The sequence below is a fragment of the Leuciscus leuciscus genome (genome assembly GCF_965113295.1).
Source record: "Leuciscus leuciscus genome assembly, chromosome: 1".
Classification (NCBI taxonomy): Eukaryota; Metazoa; Chordata; class Actinopteri; order Cypriniformes; family Leuciscidae; genus Leuciscus; species Leuciscus leuciscus.
The window spans coordinates 37,185,465-37,201,152 of NC_138725.1; the positions used below are offsets into that span (position 1 = coordinate 37,185,465).

General features: G+C 48.0%; 2 protein-coding genes across 4 annotated transcripts in view; one reads left to right on the plus strand and one right to left on the minus strand.

Annotated features, from left to right (window-relative positions):
- Nucleotides 1–15,688, minus strand: part of LOC309506893 (uncharacterized protein) — a 129,251-nt gene that overhangs the window by 112,681 nt on the left and 882 nt on the right. The gene's annotated exons all lie outside the window — the stretch shown is intronic.
- tmem220 (transmembrane protein 220) overlaps nucleotides 1–15,688 on the plus strand; it is a 98,574-nt gene that overhangs the window by 77,961 nt on the left and 4,925 nt on the right.

Genomic DNA, 15,688 nt, shown 5'->3' on the forward strand with positions numbered 1-15,688 from the left:
TTTGCTTTTTTTATTTATTTTGTTTCATTCTGTTGAAAAGAAATAATTAATAATTCAAATTAACTATGAAAAAGAAACACTTTGCAAATGAACATATGTGAATGACGTCTATACACAACAACAATAATGCTAACAAGTGTTTAATCAGTGGTGGAAAGAGTAGCCTACTAACAAATTGTGCTTAAGTAAAAGTATTGCTATAATAATTTACTTGAGTACAAGACCTGAAAAATAATATGACTCAAGTAAGAGTAAATAGTTTGCTTAAAAACCACGTTACAAAGTACTTTAGTATTATTTTTCTATTGTTACCCCAAAATGGGGACATGATAGCGATATGGAGCGCTAAACACTCACGTCATCTGTTTCATTCATACTGAAAGCCAGTGGCGGTCTTAACATAGAGGCATAGGTAGGGGGCTGCTTGGGGCCCCCAACCAACCTCAAAAAAAAAAAAAAAAAAAAAAAGCCCCTTATAATCATGAACGCTTCAAAAGCATGGTACATTTTATTAATATTCTTAAGAAATACGTTGAAACGTTGAAGTAGTAGTTAAAATGTTGTCCAGTTCATGGTTATCTGTCCCTATACATTTTGTACCTTTCCGACCTGTAATAGGACATTCACAGATTGTTTTTGTTCTTGCCATTGAAACGTTCACTGTGTGCACTTTCACTGAAGATGTTGAAAAAACAAGTTGTTAATATTTTTGTGATATTCTATGTAAAAGATTAACTGTCTTTAGAAATGTTCATTTATAATTGTATTTATTTATTTATTTTTCCAAATCATATATATGGTGATGTTCACTAATTTCAAAATCAACATTTGAATAAATATCTTATTACTGTGTGTCTGCCTATATACTATTTCATGAATTTCTGTTATTCATATAACAAGGAAAATGCATAATAGAACATAAATATTGATAGATTAAAGGTTTGCAGTAATTTTATAATTGTATCTTTGCAAACCGTAAGTGGTAGGCTAATGAAGCCGATTCGGTGGGGGACGTATACCCTTACGAAAAAGTACTATAGGAATCTTATAGTATTTTGGGACAAAATATTATAGTAATCTTATAGGAATACTATAGTAATTTGGGACATACTATAGAAGTACGATAATACTACTATAGAAATACTATAGCAGCTTTAAAATATTATACAGAACATCACAGAAGTATGTTATGTTCTGTAACACCTCTATAATATCCTAGAGCCGCTATAGTATTTCTATAGTAGTCTTATAGTACTTCTATAGTAATATTTTGTCCCAAAATACTATTTTCCTAAGGGTAATTAGGCCATGCAACACATAGACGTAACATTTTCTGTCATTTAACGTCGGTCATCCTCATTAATGTATTTTAAATTGTTTAAAATATGACTTTAACAATTTGTTGTTAAAATTACTTTTAACAATCATATCTAAACAAATTGTTTATATATGACGGCCAGAAAAAATTAAGTTATGTTAAGTTTTTGTTATATTAAGTTGGTTCAGTGCCATTGACTCCCATTATTTTTCGGCGTTTTCCTTCAGTTTTCAGTCCATAATGGCGGCCGAACCCGTCACGTCATGGGGGCAACTGTTGCTATGGAGCGTTCTATCCGATTGTTAAGTCTGACGTCAAGCGTGACGTTTAGCCTTTTCCGGGTCCAAGCGCTCCTCTCGTCCAGAAATAACAATGGTGGAACCTGTAAATTTATTTACGATCACGTCCTTCTTAGTGAGGCACCCTTGGCGGTCAAAAAGGGTTTAAATTCCTTTAACACCAACAGAGTGTTTAGTGTAGCTCATCACTCAGGTGGCATAATTAAGGGCAGAGTCCAGGCATCAATGAAAAAGAAGATTTACGAGGTTGAAGTGAGTTAGCTCGGGACACGGAACACAGCACTGCGGCATTGTAAAAACACTCAATAATAACCAAAACACTAGCGAAAGCGGTAGGTAGGTAGAGAGGACCTGGACTTTGGACCCGGAAAGAGTATTATCGGAGAGTGGTTACGTCACGACTTAACAACCGAATGGAGTTTCGCCTCTTGGGCTTCTATACTCTTTGACGCAGTGACCAGGGTTGCCAGATTGGGCGGTTTACCGCCCAATTGGGCGGTTTTGCAATCTATTTTGCGGGCAAAAATGGGTTTGGGCGGGTGGATAAAAATTGGGCTGGTTTCGGATCAGTTCGGCGGGTTTTTGTTGCCGAAACACCGGGGCTGCGTCCGAAATCGAATACTTCCCTACTATATAGTATGCGAAAAACAGTACGCGAGCAGAGTAGTATGTCCGAAATCATAGAATTCGAAAAACAGTAGGCGAAAAGTACCCGGATGACCTACTACATCCGGCGAGATTCTGAAGTGCGCATACGATGGACACTTTACTATCCCATGATGCCACGGGAGAGGAGTTGTCGTCGTTATATTTGAAAATGGCGGAAAACGGAGACGCGGCTGTTTTCAAGTGTAAGTACTTTACAAAACACTTTTTGTTTATTTGAGGTTAAATTGTATTCGTTTAACATCATATAAGTAAACGATTGACTTGTTAAAAGTTTAAATAATGTAAATCGAGGGTACAAGTTTGTGAATTGGCTGCAAAATGACAATTTTATCATTATTATTATTACCGAACAGAACAAGCTAATGCCTGTAAGCTAGTTAACACTGTTTTATTTAAACAACGTTCAACGTTGTTTCTCAGTTAAATGAGAGAGTTACAAAACTTTTATTTTTTAATTTTACAACGATTTTATTTCTCCTTTACCAGTGTTGATATGTAATATGTGTTGGCTACGTAGCAAGCTACTGTTTCAAGTGTGTAACGTACCTCAACTTGTCCATGTAATATTAATATAATAATAGATTGACCATGGTTCATCACTAATGTTAAATTCTGTGTTGATTTTGCAGGGGGCTGATGAACACACCTGTGTTCTTATAGAGTGGGGAGTGGCTAATGAAAGGGAGGAAAGAAAAGAAAGAGCGACGAGAGAGAGGAAAGATTCCTTCAGCTTTTAGAAATAATTGCTAAAAAAAAAATAATAAAGAAAACAAATGTTTCACACTCTCTTTCCATTTATTTGTTAGTAAGTTCATTTTGTAATGCTGTTTTAGCAAGTTTTATTACAAAACACTTAATTCCCAGGGATTTACAGTAGTTAGATGTCAGTTGTAAAGTGTTTAATATGTGGCATTAAGTAATTAATATTTTTAAAGGGTGTTGTGTGTGCACTTATTTTGTGGCAGATTCCAGATGTTTTTTGAAACAAGCAAATTGCAGGTATATCTGAAAAATATGAGTGCCACACTGAAGAGAAATACCCACACACTCAAGACACCTTTAAAATGTATTTGCTTTATTTTTGTATATTATTTAACTTTTAAATGGATACTGAATACAAAGCTTAAAACAAAATCACATAACTTTGGCACAAAGTAGTATAATAGCTTAAAGCACCACCAAAAGCAAAAGTTTTAAAACTTTTTTTTTATTAAAGTGTCATCTTGAGGGAAGAAAATGAACTTCAGCAGCTTCAATAAGGTAACCTTCTAAAAGATCTAAAGGGACTTTCTTACTAACAATCTCATTTGTTGGGCATCACTTTAAAATAATTCAAAATCTGTTTCTTTAAAAGCATGTGTACAAGATGAGAACTTTACACCCTTGGTAATTTTTGGATTTCCACTTGAATTTTTCCTACCCAAATTTAAAGTAAAAAATTAAGCTCAAATATGTGATATGTAGTAGCTAGAACACCAGCACCTCGATGTCCTTTTTTTCCACCCATGGTCGCAATCAGTGACTGGATGGACTACCGTGAAAGTCGGAGGTCGAAGTGGAGGTCAGCTCCATCTTTAAAATATAGATGAAGAATTGGCGCATTAGGTTGTAGGGCTCACAATCTGTAAACGTGTTTATAGTTTATTTTAGATACAATTTGAATCGACAAGACACTTGTTTTCTGTGTTGGATTATTTATAAATATAATATGTATGTATGTATTATATGTATATGATCCATTTATTATGTATGTATGTGTGTGTGTGTGTGTGTGTGTATATATATATATATATATATATATATATATATATATATATATATATATACACACACACACACATATATATGAATACTGTAAAAGCCTCTAAGTGCCATCTTAAATTTTCTTCTAGTTTGATTATATATATATACACACACACACTGTGATATTGCCATCCATGAATGAATCAACAGAGATAAACACACACATACTATTGATTCATTCATGTTTATTAATTGATGGTAATATCACAAGCAAATAAATTACTTTTTCCTTACCAAAAATCAACATCTGCCATTGTTCACTGGTGTGTCTGTGTGTGTGTGTGTGTGTGTGTGTGTGTGTGTGTGTGTGTGTGTGTGTGTGTGTGCGAGCAACTGACCGACGACTCTGAAATTGTGAGCACGAACGACGTAAAAACGCAGACGAAAGCGGAAAGAAGAACGCTCTCGGTTACTAATGTAACCTCGGTTCTCTCTAGATGAGGGAACGAGTGTTGCATAAGCTAGCTTACGCTACGGGAAAAACCCTTTTCTCGAGAATACTGAAGCCAAAAAATTATCCTTAATTTTTGCATTAGTTTAAAACGCATTGCTGCATAAGCAGACCTAGGCAGAGCGGCTCGCGCGCCTATTGGTTGCTCAGCAGCAACTGCTGCAACCTATCCAGGACCTGCTCGTGACGAAGCACCAATGAGGGCGCGGGCGCCCGTGCGCGTCACGTCCCGCCAGAATGGGCGTGGCTACAGGCTATAAAAGCAGGCCCGTGAGGTTGTTCTCTGGTTTTTCAATCTGAAGCGAACCAGAAGTAGCACAAGCACGGCAGGGTTACGCAACACTCGTTCCCTCATCTAGAGAGAACCGAGGTTACGTTAGTAACCGAGAGCGTTCTCTTACGAGAGTACTCTCGTGTTGCGTAAGCTAGCTTACGCTACGGGAACCCAATGTAAAACGCCGTGCGTGCTAGAGAAGGTCCACCTGCACGTTCCCAAGGGCATGTGCCCGGGGACAAACGTAAGTGGTAATATCTGGGCCGATGAGGGTTGGGCCCAGGGAGAGATAACCATTCCAGAGTGTGGGAATGGGTGCTTAATACAATATAACAGCCAGGTACATCCGTGGGCTGAACTAAGAATGATAACACTGCCTGTCAGCCACCTGAACCCGAAGGTCAGGTGAAAAAAGATCACAGACAGGAAGACCTGGTCTGTCGATCTGGAGCCTGTGTATAACACAAACCACACACAGTCTGTGTCGATCTGCAGCGAGAGCGAACAGAGCTAGTATGTTAGACTGACAACAGTTTAGCCTGTAGGGCAGGCACCTCCAGGTTATAAAACCTGATAAATGTAGACGGAGAGGCCCAGCCCGCCGACGTACAAATATCATGGAGCGAGACTCCGCGAGACCACGCCCACGACGAGGCCATGCCTCTGGTGGAGTGCGCTCTGACGCCCAGAGGGCAATGAAGGTTCTTAGACCTATAAGCCATAGCGATAGCGTCAACTATCCATCTGGACAGGCTCTGTTTCGATGTGGCTAAGCCCTTAGTGCGGCCACCGAACGAAACGAAGAGCTTCTCTGACTGCCTGAAAGCATCAGACCGTTCGACATATATTCTCAGCGCCCTGACGGGGCAGAGAAAATTCACATCGTCCTCACCCTCAGATCTCGGAAGAGCTGACAGTGAAATGATCTGTGATCTGAACGGAGTGGAAAGCACTTTGGGGACATAACCGTGCCTCGGTTTAAGGATGACTTTAGAGTCATTAGGCCCAAACTCCAAGCACGAAGCACTCACAGAGAGCGCGTGAAGGTCACCCACTCGCTTAACTGAAGCGAGAGCCATGAGAAAAGCGGTCTTCAGTGAAAGATACCGCAAATCCACGGACTGGAGGGGTTCAAAGGGTTCGCCCTTCATGGCTTCCAGGACCAAGGAGAGGTCCCAGGCTGGAACCAGAGGGGGCTGAGGAGGATTTAACCTCCTAGCTCCTCTTAGGAACCTAACGATGAGGTCGTCTCTACCCAGTGACCGGCCATGCAAAGGTTTTGTAAACGCCGCAATGGCCGCCACATACACTTTGAGCGTGGAGGGGGACCTGCCCTCGTCCAAAAGCTCTTGCAGAAAGGAGAGAACCTCTGCAACGCTACAGCGCTGTGGGTCTAAGTTTCGGGCCGAGCACCAGCCGGAAAACACTGACCATTTAGAGGCGTAGAGCCTTCTAGTAGAGGGTGCTCTAGCCTGAGTAATTGTGTTCAACACTGCCGCTGGGAGGCCAGCGGGTACCCGTTGATGGCCCATGCATGCAGGGCCCATAAGTCGGGGCGCGGGTGCCAGATCGCGCCCCTGGCCTGGGAGAGGAGATCTTTCCTCACCGGAATCGGCCACGGGGTCGTGCTCGTCAGTTGCATCAGCTCTGAGAACCACACTTGATTCCTCCAGAGCGGCGCCACGAGGAGCACAGAGCATTTGCTCTCCCTGATGCGCTTGATTACCTGTGGTAACATCGCGATCGGGGGAAACGCATAGAGCGGACGGCTGGGCCAGTCGTGGGCCAGCGCATCTCTCTGTTTCGTGAAGAATACTGGGCAGTGCGCGTTCTCCGTCGACGCAAAGAGGTCGACCTCCGCTCTGCCGAAGATGTCCCATAGTAACTGGGCTATCTGAGGGTGCAGGGACCATTCCCCGGGGGGAACGTTGTCCCTGGACAGCATGTCTGGGCCCACATTTTGGGAGCCCGGGACATGTGATGCTCTCAGTGAGCGCAGGTTGTGATGGGCCCACAAGAGGAGGCGTTCCGCCAGCTTGTGAAGGCTCCGTGACCTGAGACCGCCCTGGCGGTTGATGTATGACACCACTGACATGTTGTCCGTGCGGACCAAAACGTTGTGGCCTTTGAGGAGGGGGAGAAAGTATCTCAAGGCATTTTCGACCGCTTTCATCTCCAGACAGTTTATGTGTAGGCGCCTTTCTGAGGCTGCCCACAGACCAAACACTGGTCTGCCCTCGTAGAGGGCGCCCCAACCTGAGTTGGATGCGTCTGTCGAGATTACTTTTCGTCTCGAAGCCATGCCCAGATCCACTCCTGACTGATACCAGTCTGCCGCCTTCCAGGGATTCAGTGCTGTGACACAGTTCTGAGTTACCCTGAGGCGAACGCGGCCAGCGGACCATGCTCGCAGCGGGACCCGCGTCTTCAGCCAGTGCTGCAGCGGGCGCATGAAAAGCAAGCCCAGCTGAAGCACTGCCGAGGCCGAAGCCATAAGACCCAGCATCCTCTGAAAACGTTTGAGAGGAAAAATGCTGCCGGTCCTGAAAGCTGCAGCTGAGCGCTGAATCTGCAGCGCGCGCTGTGACGTCAGCCACGCTGTCATTGACACAGAGTCTAAGTCTGTTCCCAGAAAAGAGATTCTCTGGCTGGGAGACAGTAAACTCTTGGTCCAGTTGATTTGGAGACCCAAATCCCGTAAATGGTCGAGTAATAGAGCCCTGTGCGCTATTAACTCTGACTCTGACTGGGCTAGAATAAGCCAGTCGTCCAGATAGTTCAGTATTCGCATCCCCCGTTGTCTCAGGGGAGCGAGCGCTGCATCCATGCACTTCGTGAATGTACGGGGTGCTAAGGACAGACCGAACGGCAGGACTGTGTACTGATAGCTCAGCCCCTCGAAGGCGAATCGCAAGAAAGGCCTGTGATGGGGCGCTATTTGAATCTGAAAATATGCGTCTTTCAGATCCACAGAGATAAACCAGTCCCTCGGGCGAATTTGCGCGAGAATCTGACTGGTCGTGAGCATTTTGAACGATCTCTGCATAAGGGCTCTGTTCAGCCGTCTGAGATCTAGGATGGGTCTGAGACCACCACCCTTCTTTGGAACGAGGAAATATCTGCTGTAAAAACCTGCCTCGCTCAGTGTGTGAGGGACGGCTTCTACGGCTCGTTTCTCTAACAGTTTCGCAATCTCGGCGCGAAGTAGGTGTGCTACTTCGTTGTTCACCGTGGTTTCGACCCTGGCTCGAAAGCGAGGGGGTCTGCGAGCGAACTGTAGTGAATAGCCTCGTTCTACCGTGTTCAGTACCCATTCTGACACGCCCGGCAGCTCCCTCCATGCCTTTATGTGAAAAGCTAGAGGGAGAATAACGCGCGGGCTGTTGTCGCTGTGTGTGTGTGGCACATATCTCACAGCGCCTGAGAGAGAGCGCGCGCTCATGGAGGCGCGCGCGCTTCGCACACACATAACACAGCTCGTGTCTGGTAGAGGGTGATTTACACACGGGACACGTTTTGTGTTTATTGACGGGGGCTCTGAATGAGTGCTTATCACAGAGCAGCCCGTGTTTGTGTGTAGGGATGAGCGCTGTACAGCGGGCACCTTTCCCACATTCAAAACACACACGGCGTGAGCCGAGTTTATGGATATGGGCCGTGAATGAGTGTGAGTCACTGAGTCGGCCGTGTTTGTATGTAGGCGCGAACACTGTGGAGTGGGCACATGACCTACATTTATAACACCATCGGCGTGAGCCGGATAAACAGACAGAATGCTCTTTCTGTGATTTATTTGGGCGGCCGTAAAAACGGCCTTTGGGTACAGGCGAGCGTGTTGTGTAACGGGCTCGTTGGCTGTGAAATACACATCTCCAGTCGCCTCTGCTGAGGGAACTGTGAGAGCGAGGCGCGCTGATTTTGATGGCGGTCCGACCGCAGCGGGACTCAACCATCTTCGTCTTCCTAACGCGGTCAGGAAGACTTTGAGGGCTCTGCCTTCAGCACAATCTTGGACCGGGGTCCCCGAGGGGGAGGCGGTCTGTGGCGGCTGGAAGAGCGTGAGCGCTGGGAATCCCTCGGCTGACGGCGCTGTGAGGCTGACGGCGGGGGAGGCTGTGGCGCTGATTTCCGGTTGGGCGGCTGTTTAGAGCGACCCGTAGCGGAACTGGAGCGCTTCGGCAAGAAATGCCGCATAGCCTGGGAGGTTTTCTGAACCTCAGAGTACCGTTCCGAAAACCCCTTGACAGCCGGGCCGAAGAGACCGGATGGCGCCACGGGCGCGTCGAGGAAAGTGGCTCTGTCGGACTCCTTCATGTCGGACAGCGTTAACCACAAGTGTCTCTCGGTGACAGTGAGAGACGCCATATTCCTCCCGATGGCAGCAGCGGACTTAGCAGCGGACTTAGTGGCTCGTAGCGCTAAGTCAGTCGCGCTCCTGAGGTCATTAAAATTCTCAGGGTTCGGGCCCGCCTCGTCCATTTTACGGAGAAGGTCGGCCTGATACACCTGAAGCACGGCCATCGTGTGAAGTGCGGACGCGGCTTGACCGGCGGCGGTGTAGGCGCGACCGATCAAAGCCGAAGTAGTCCTGCAGGCTTTGGAAGGCAGTGAAGGATGAGACTGCCATCCGGCGGAAGGCGGGCAGAGGTGCGTGGCTACCGGTTCCTCGACCGGAGGAATGCAGAGGTAGCCCTTGTCTTTCGCGCCGTCTACTAGAGAGAGCGTCGAAGAGACAGTAGAACGCAGCCTGGCAGAAAATGGCGCCTTCCAGCTCTTAGTGAGCTCCTCGTGGAGCTCCGGAAGAAAGGGGGCAGGCCTCGTGTGAGGCGTCGAGCGGCGGCCTGGCAGAAAGCAACCGTCCAGCCTGCTGGGTGCAGGCTCGTCAGGAAGCGACCAATCGAGGCCGAGGTCCTCCACGGCCTTGGTAAGCAGGCGAAGAAGCTCGGCGTCGAACGTAGACCGCACACCGCTCGATTCCTGAAGAGAAGGGGCGGGGTCCGGAATGGAGCCCGACCAGCCTTCGCAGTCAGAAGCCAGGATAGTGCAGCTGTCCCCTTCTGCGTCATCTCCCCCCGACTCGATATCCACAGCGGGCGGCTGGCCGGCCGTGATAGAGGTGGGGGATGCAGAGAGCGATGCACACGGGGAGAGATCCGGCATGCAAGCGCTCGCGGCAGATGCCTCCGGTGTTCTCTGTGAACGGCGCTTTTTACGGCGCGGCCCAGAAGAGAGAAGCGGAGGGGCGGGATCCACGCTGAAAGATGCTAGGCGAGCCCGCAGGGTCGCCATAGACATCACTTCACATTCCGGGCAGCCGCCCAGGGAAAGCGCGTGGTCCGCGTGTGTCTGTCCCAGGCAGGAAACGCACAGGATGTGGCGGTCCCCGTCGCTGAGATCGGCTCGGCAGGAGCCGCTCTTTTTGAAAAGAGGCATTTGAAACAACGCCTCGCTCTTTTAGATGCAAGCGTGTGTAACGTAACACGCGGTAATGAAAAAGGATATTCGGCGCCGGATAGCGCAGCAGGAACGGCAGAGGAAGCGGCGAGATGGCCGGCTTGAAGCTCGTCCCGCTGAAGGCTCTTCGACGGCGCAGCTTCTCCGGAGAACAGCGAGGTGAGTGTCCACTTCGCTGAAGAGTTGAAAAATCAGAGAACAACCTCACGGGCCTGCTTTTATAGCCTGTAGCCACGCCCATTCTGGCGGGACGTGACGCGCACGGGCGCCCGCGCCCTCATTGGTGCTTCGTCACGAGCAGGTCCTGGATAGGTTGCAGCAGTTGCTGCTGAGCAACCAATAGGCGCGCGAGCCGCTCTGCCTAGGTCTGCTTATGCAGCAATGCGTTTTAAACTAATGCAAAAATTAAGGATAATTTTTTGGCTTCAGTATTCTCGAGAAAAGGGTTTTTCCCGTAGCGTAAGCTAGCTTACGCAACACGAGAGTACTCTCGTAAGAGAACTAAAAACATTGCAGTCAGTGGAACGGGCTCTTTAAATTTTCGCGCTGATGTGACCGCGCATGTTACGTGACAATACCATAGACAGTATATAAACGGACAATACCAACATGGCGCATGTAGTACGTCCGGACTCCATTCATACTAACGGTATTCATACTATATAGAACGTACTTTTTTAACGGTCGCGAAGTACGTTCTAATTTAAATGTAGTACCTACTCACATAGTACGCGATTTCGGACGCAGCCCGACACTTCAGATCCTTATTCCTGCAACCCAATGTTCAGCAGGCAGTCTCACTCACTCACACACACACACACACAACTCTGGCTGACGTGCCCCCTCCCACTACCTTAAAGTGACGCACGGCGGCACCGCCCGCCCCTCAAACAACATAGTAGATTGCGGGGTTTTCAAACTTAGGTAGCTGTCAATGCGGTTCATGACCTGTTCATGACACTCTTTCTTGGTCAGCGGCAGCGCCAACACAGATTTGAATATGATTTTGTCAAAGGTTTAATAGACAAACGAAATGGAATAAGATCGCGTGGGTGTTTGAATCGAGATCACAGACTTTTAAAGATGAATGAATGAATGAATGAGGCATTTATATAGCGCTTTCATATGTACTACTGTACACCCAAAGCGCTTATGTTCTTTAAAGACTTTTAAAGATGAATCGTGCAGCTCTGTAATGACACATTTCATCCTCTATTGGGTGGTGGTGGCGCAATGGATAAGACACATGCCTTTGGTGTGAGAGACCCGGGTTCGAATCCACTGTGAGACACCAATGTGTCCCTGAGCAAGACACTTAACCCCTAGTTGCTCCAGAGGCGTGCGACCTCTGACATATATAGCAATTGTAAGTCGCTTCGGATATAAGCGTCAGCTAAATGAATAAATGTAAATGTATTGAATCGAAAGTGGCTAACTTCTGTCAACCTCATCTATAAGCAAGGGCAAAAATAAAGCAATTTAATTTGAATTAATATCTTGGAATCTGAATATCTGGACTTGTCCAGTGACTACTGAGAAAGATCAGCTGACAACAGGGGAAAGTCCTTGTGGCGGCACGGAGAGACGGCTGACAGGAGGGAATAGACCCCACTGGGACAGTCATGGGCTAGCTTCCCATTTCTGTAGTTTCCCATGCTTCGCAGTATGTTGGAAACACCCGCTTTAGCTACAGAAAGGCAACAAATGAGAATACCCCTAGAGTCTGCGAGAGCGGGGGCGGAAGATGACTCATTGATTGACAACATGGTAACGACTGGACTGGAAACGACTACGAGTAATGAGAGCATAGCACAAGAGAACACCACAGCAACTGTCACAAGTTCCGCTGCAACAGCGGGCCACAAACAGATGCAGGTATGTGTCTGTGGTTGGAGGAAAGTTACATCACACCATGGGTTGAGGATCCACCAGGGGAAGAAGCGGTGTTTGGGTATAGAGAGACAGAGGCCTCGCATTGATCACTTTCTGCGAAAGCGATCAAATCAGTCGAATGAAGCACAGCAACTGGACGCAAACCATAGTTTGCAGTGCATCAGTACCACTGTCATGGAGGATGTAAACTCAAGCACCGAAGTAACAACTGAGGTGGAACCAACAACAGGAGTGGAACTCACCCAGCCTCCCAGACCTGCAGTCGAGAGGAGACTACCAGGGCACAGACCGTATGTGAAGTGGCCTGGCGCCAGTGACAAGAAGTTGTGGGAAACAGTGAATACTGACCTTACCTTGACCCTCGAGAAACTTCGAGGCACAGTGGAGAAGAAGTTGGAGAGGATGGGGGATATCATTTATGAGTACGGGGCAGAAAGCTTTGGAGTGCAAGAGGCAAAAGGTGGGAGAAAGGGTCCAACCCCACCAGTTTCCAGGAGGCAACAAGAATTCAAGCGCCTCGTTCAAGAAAGGAGACAGCTTAAGAAACAGTGGAAGAAGGCCTCGGAAGTGGAAAAGGAGGGCATAGAGGCACTTCAGGCTGACATCAAAATCCGGTTGGCATCCCTCCGTAGAGCAGAGAACCTACGGAAACGCAGAAGGAAGAAAGAGCAAACTAGAACCCGATTCTATAAAGATCCCTTCAAGTTCCTTAAAAGTCTCTTCACGAAGGAAAAAAGTGGAGCTCTAAAAACAACAAAGAAAGACCTAGAGGAGCACCTGAGAACAACAAACTTTGACTCAAAGCGACATGAACATCTGGCCATCCCATCAGATATCCCACCCATTGAACCCCCGGAACATCATATTGAGACCAGCCCTCCAACATGGAAAGAGGTGGAAAACATAGTTCGATGGGCAAGAACAGCATCAGCCCCGGGGCCAAATGGAGTCCCGTACAAAGTGTATAAGAACGCACCAGACGTCCTGAGGTTCCTCTGGAGGCTTATGAGAACAGCTTGGCAAAAGAAGATAATACCCAAAGTGTGGCGTAGGGCAGGCGGGGTCCTGATCCCTAAGGAGAAGGATGCAGTGAACATCAGCCAATTCCGCCCAATCTCCTTACTGAATGCCGAGGGTAAAATCTTCTTTAGGGTCATTGCTCAGAGGATGGCCGTGTTCCTGCAAAGGAATGAGTACGTCGATACATCTGTACAGAAGGCAGGAATATCAGGGTTCTCTGGCTGCTTGGAACATTCCAGCATGATCTGGCACCAGATCCAAATGGCCAAAGTGGAGAAAAGGGACCTCCATGTAGTCTTCCTCGACCTCGCCAATGCATTTGGCTCTGTGCCCCATGAACTCCTGTGGTCTGCCTTCAGATTTTTCCACATACCGGACACCATCACAACCCTGGTGAAGTCGTACTTCCAGGATCTGCAGTTCTGCTTCACCACCTCAGAGTTCACCACCTCATGGCAGTGCCTGAATGTAGGTATAATGGCGGGATGTACCATTTCTCCGTTGGCATTTATAATGGCAATGGAAGTTATCATCAGATCCTCAAAATGGGTTGCTGGTGGACAGCGAGTCGACTCTGGTTTCCGCCTCCCTCCACTCAGAGCCTACATGGACGACATTACAACATTGACCACCACTGTTCCATGCACCAGGAGACTGCTCAGAAAACTTGAGGAGAACATCAGCTGAATGAAGATTAAACCATCCAAGTCTCGCAGCATCTCGATTGCGAAGGGAGTACTCTCTGACCTGAAATTCTTCATCGGAGATGACCAAATCCCAACAGTGTCTGAGCAGCCAGTAAAAAGCCTTGGAAGGTGGTATGATGCAAGCCTGAAGGACAAAGACCAGGTGCAACAGCTGCGCAAAGACATCAGTAATAGCCTACAGTCCATCGACAACACCCAGCTACCTGGAAAGTTAAAGGCCTGGTGTCTGCAGTTTGGTCTCCTACCCCGGGTGTTGTGGCCCCTAGTAGTATATGAGGTTCCAATCTCAATAGTGGAGAAGATGGAAAGAGGAGTCACAGGCTACTTAAAGAAGTGGCTCGGAGTTCCACGATGCCTTACCACCATAGGCCTCTATGGAGATGGTGTCCTCAAGCTGCCCCTCACCAGTCTAACAGAGGAATTCAAGTGTGCAAAAACCAGGCTCCAGATGACACTGAATGAATCTCGAGACCCAGTGGTGAGCAACAACGCACCGACCTTGGTAACTGGGCGCAAATGGAGGCCAGGAAAGGCAGTCCAGGAGGCAACAGCAGCCCTCAGACATGCTGACATTGTGGGTCATGTTCAGCAAGGGAGAGGAGGCCTTGGGCTAACTAGCCGTGCTGTTTGGAGTAAGGCCACTGCACCAGAGCGGCGGAAGATGGTAGTGCAGGAAGTACGCCATCAGGAGGAGGCTGCAAGGTGGGCCAAGGCAGTCTCTCTTGCCAAACAGGGACAGTGGACTCGATGGGACAGTGTGGAGAAGAGTAAGATCAGCTGGAAGGATCTGTGGGCCATGGAAGCGAGGCGGTTGAGCTTTTCCATCAGAGCAACATATGATGTCCTTCCAACACCAGTTAATCTTCACCAATGGTATGGTGAAGATCCGGACTGTGCCCTCTGTTCCATGCCAGCTAACCTCAGGCACATTCTCACAGGGTGTAAAACAAGCCTCACCCAAGGACGCTACACTTGGCATCACAACCAAGTTCTAAAAAACCTTGCGTCCGCCCTGGAGGACAAGCGAGCTGCCACCAACTCCCTGCCACCCCCAGCAGCATCACACCCCTTACGGACGACTTTTGTCCGCGAAGGAGCAAAACCACCGAAGAGTAGCTCTACACCATCAGAGCGAGACCAGCTGCACTTGGCCCGCGACTGGAAAATGCTAGCTGACATTGGTCGGCAACTTGTGTTTCCTCCGGAGATCGCAACCACCACCCTAAGACCTGACATGGTGCTCTGGTCCCGTTCGCTCAAGAAGGTCTTCATTATTGAGCTCACAGTACCCTGGGAGGACTCAGTCGATGAGGCTTATGAGCGAAAACATCTGCGCTATGCCGATCTAGCTGCCGAAGCACGGCATCATGGCTGGAACACAGAAGTCCGACCAGTGGAGGTGGGCTGCAGAGGTTTTGTGGCAACATCTACAACCAGACTGCTTAGAGACCTGGGAATTAAGGGCCAGAGCCAGCGTTCGGCAATCAGAGCTGTATCGGAGGCGGCAGAAGGCAGCAGTCAGTGGCTCTGGATGAAGAGGAAAGACCCTAGCTGGACCCCGAAGTGAGAGGGTCAGGAGGTATGCGGTCAACAATGCTTGACTCAGGGAGGAGGACGCCCCTGCCATGCATAGTCCCATGGGATGTTGGCTATCAACAACAAGGCAACTCCTATGACTAATTGGGAATGGGACGCAAGCGTAGGATTGATCACCCTGTCGCTGGCCGCCTGTGGGGAGGGTGTATAGTGTGAAAGGCCGAAACACCCTAGGAACCAAAGGTACACTACTGACGATGCGCT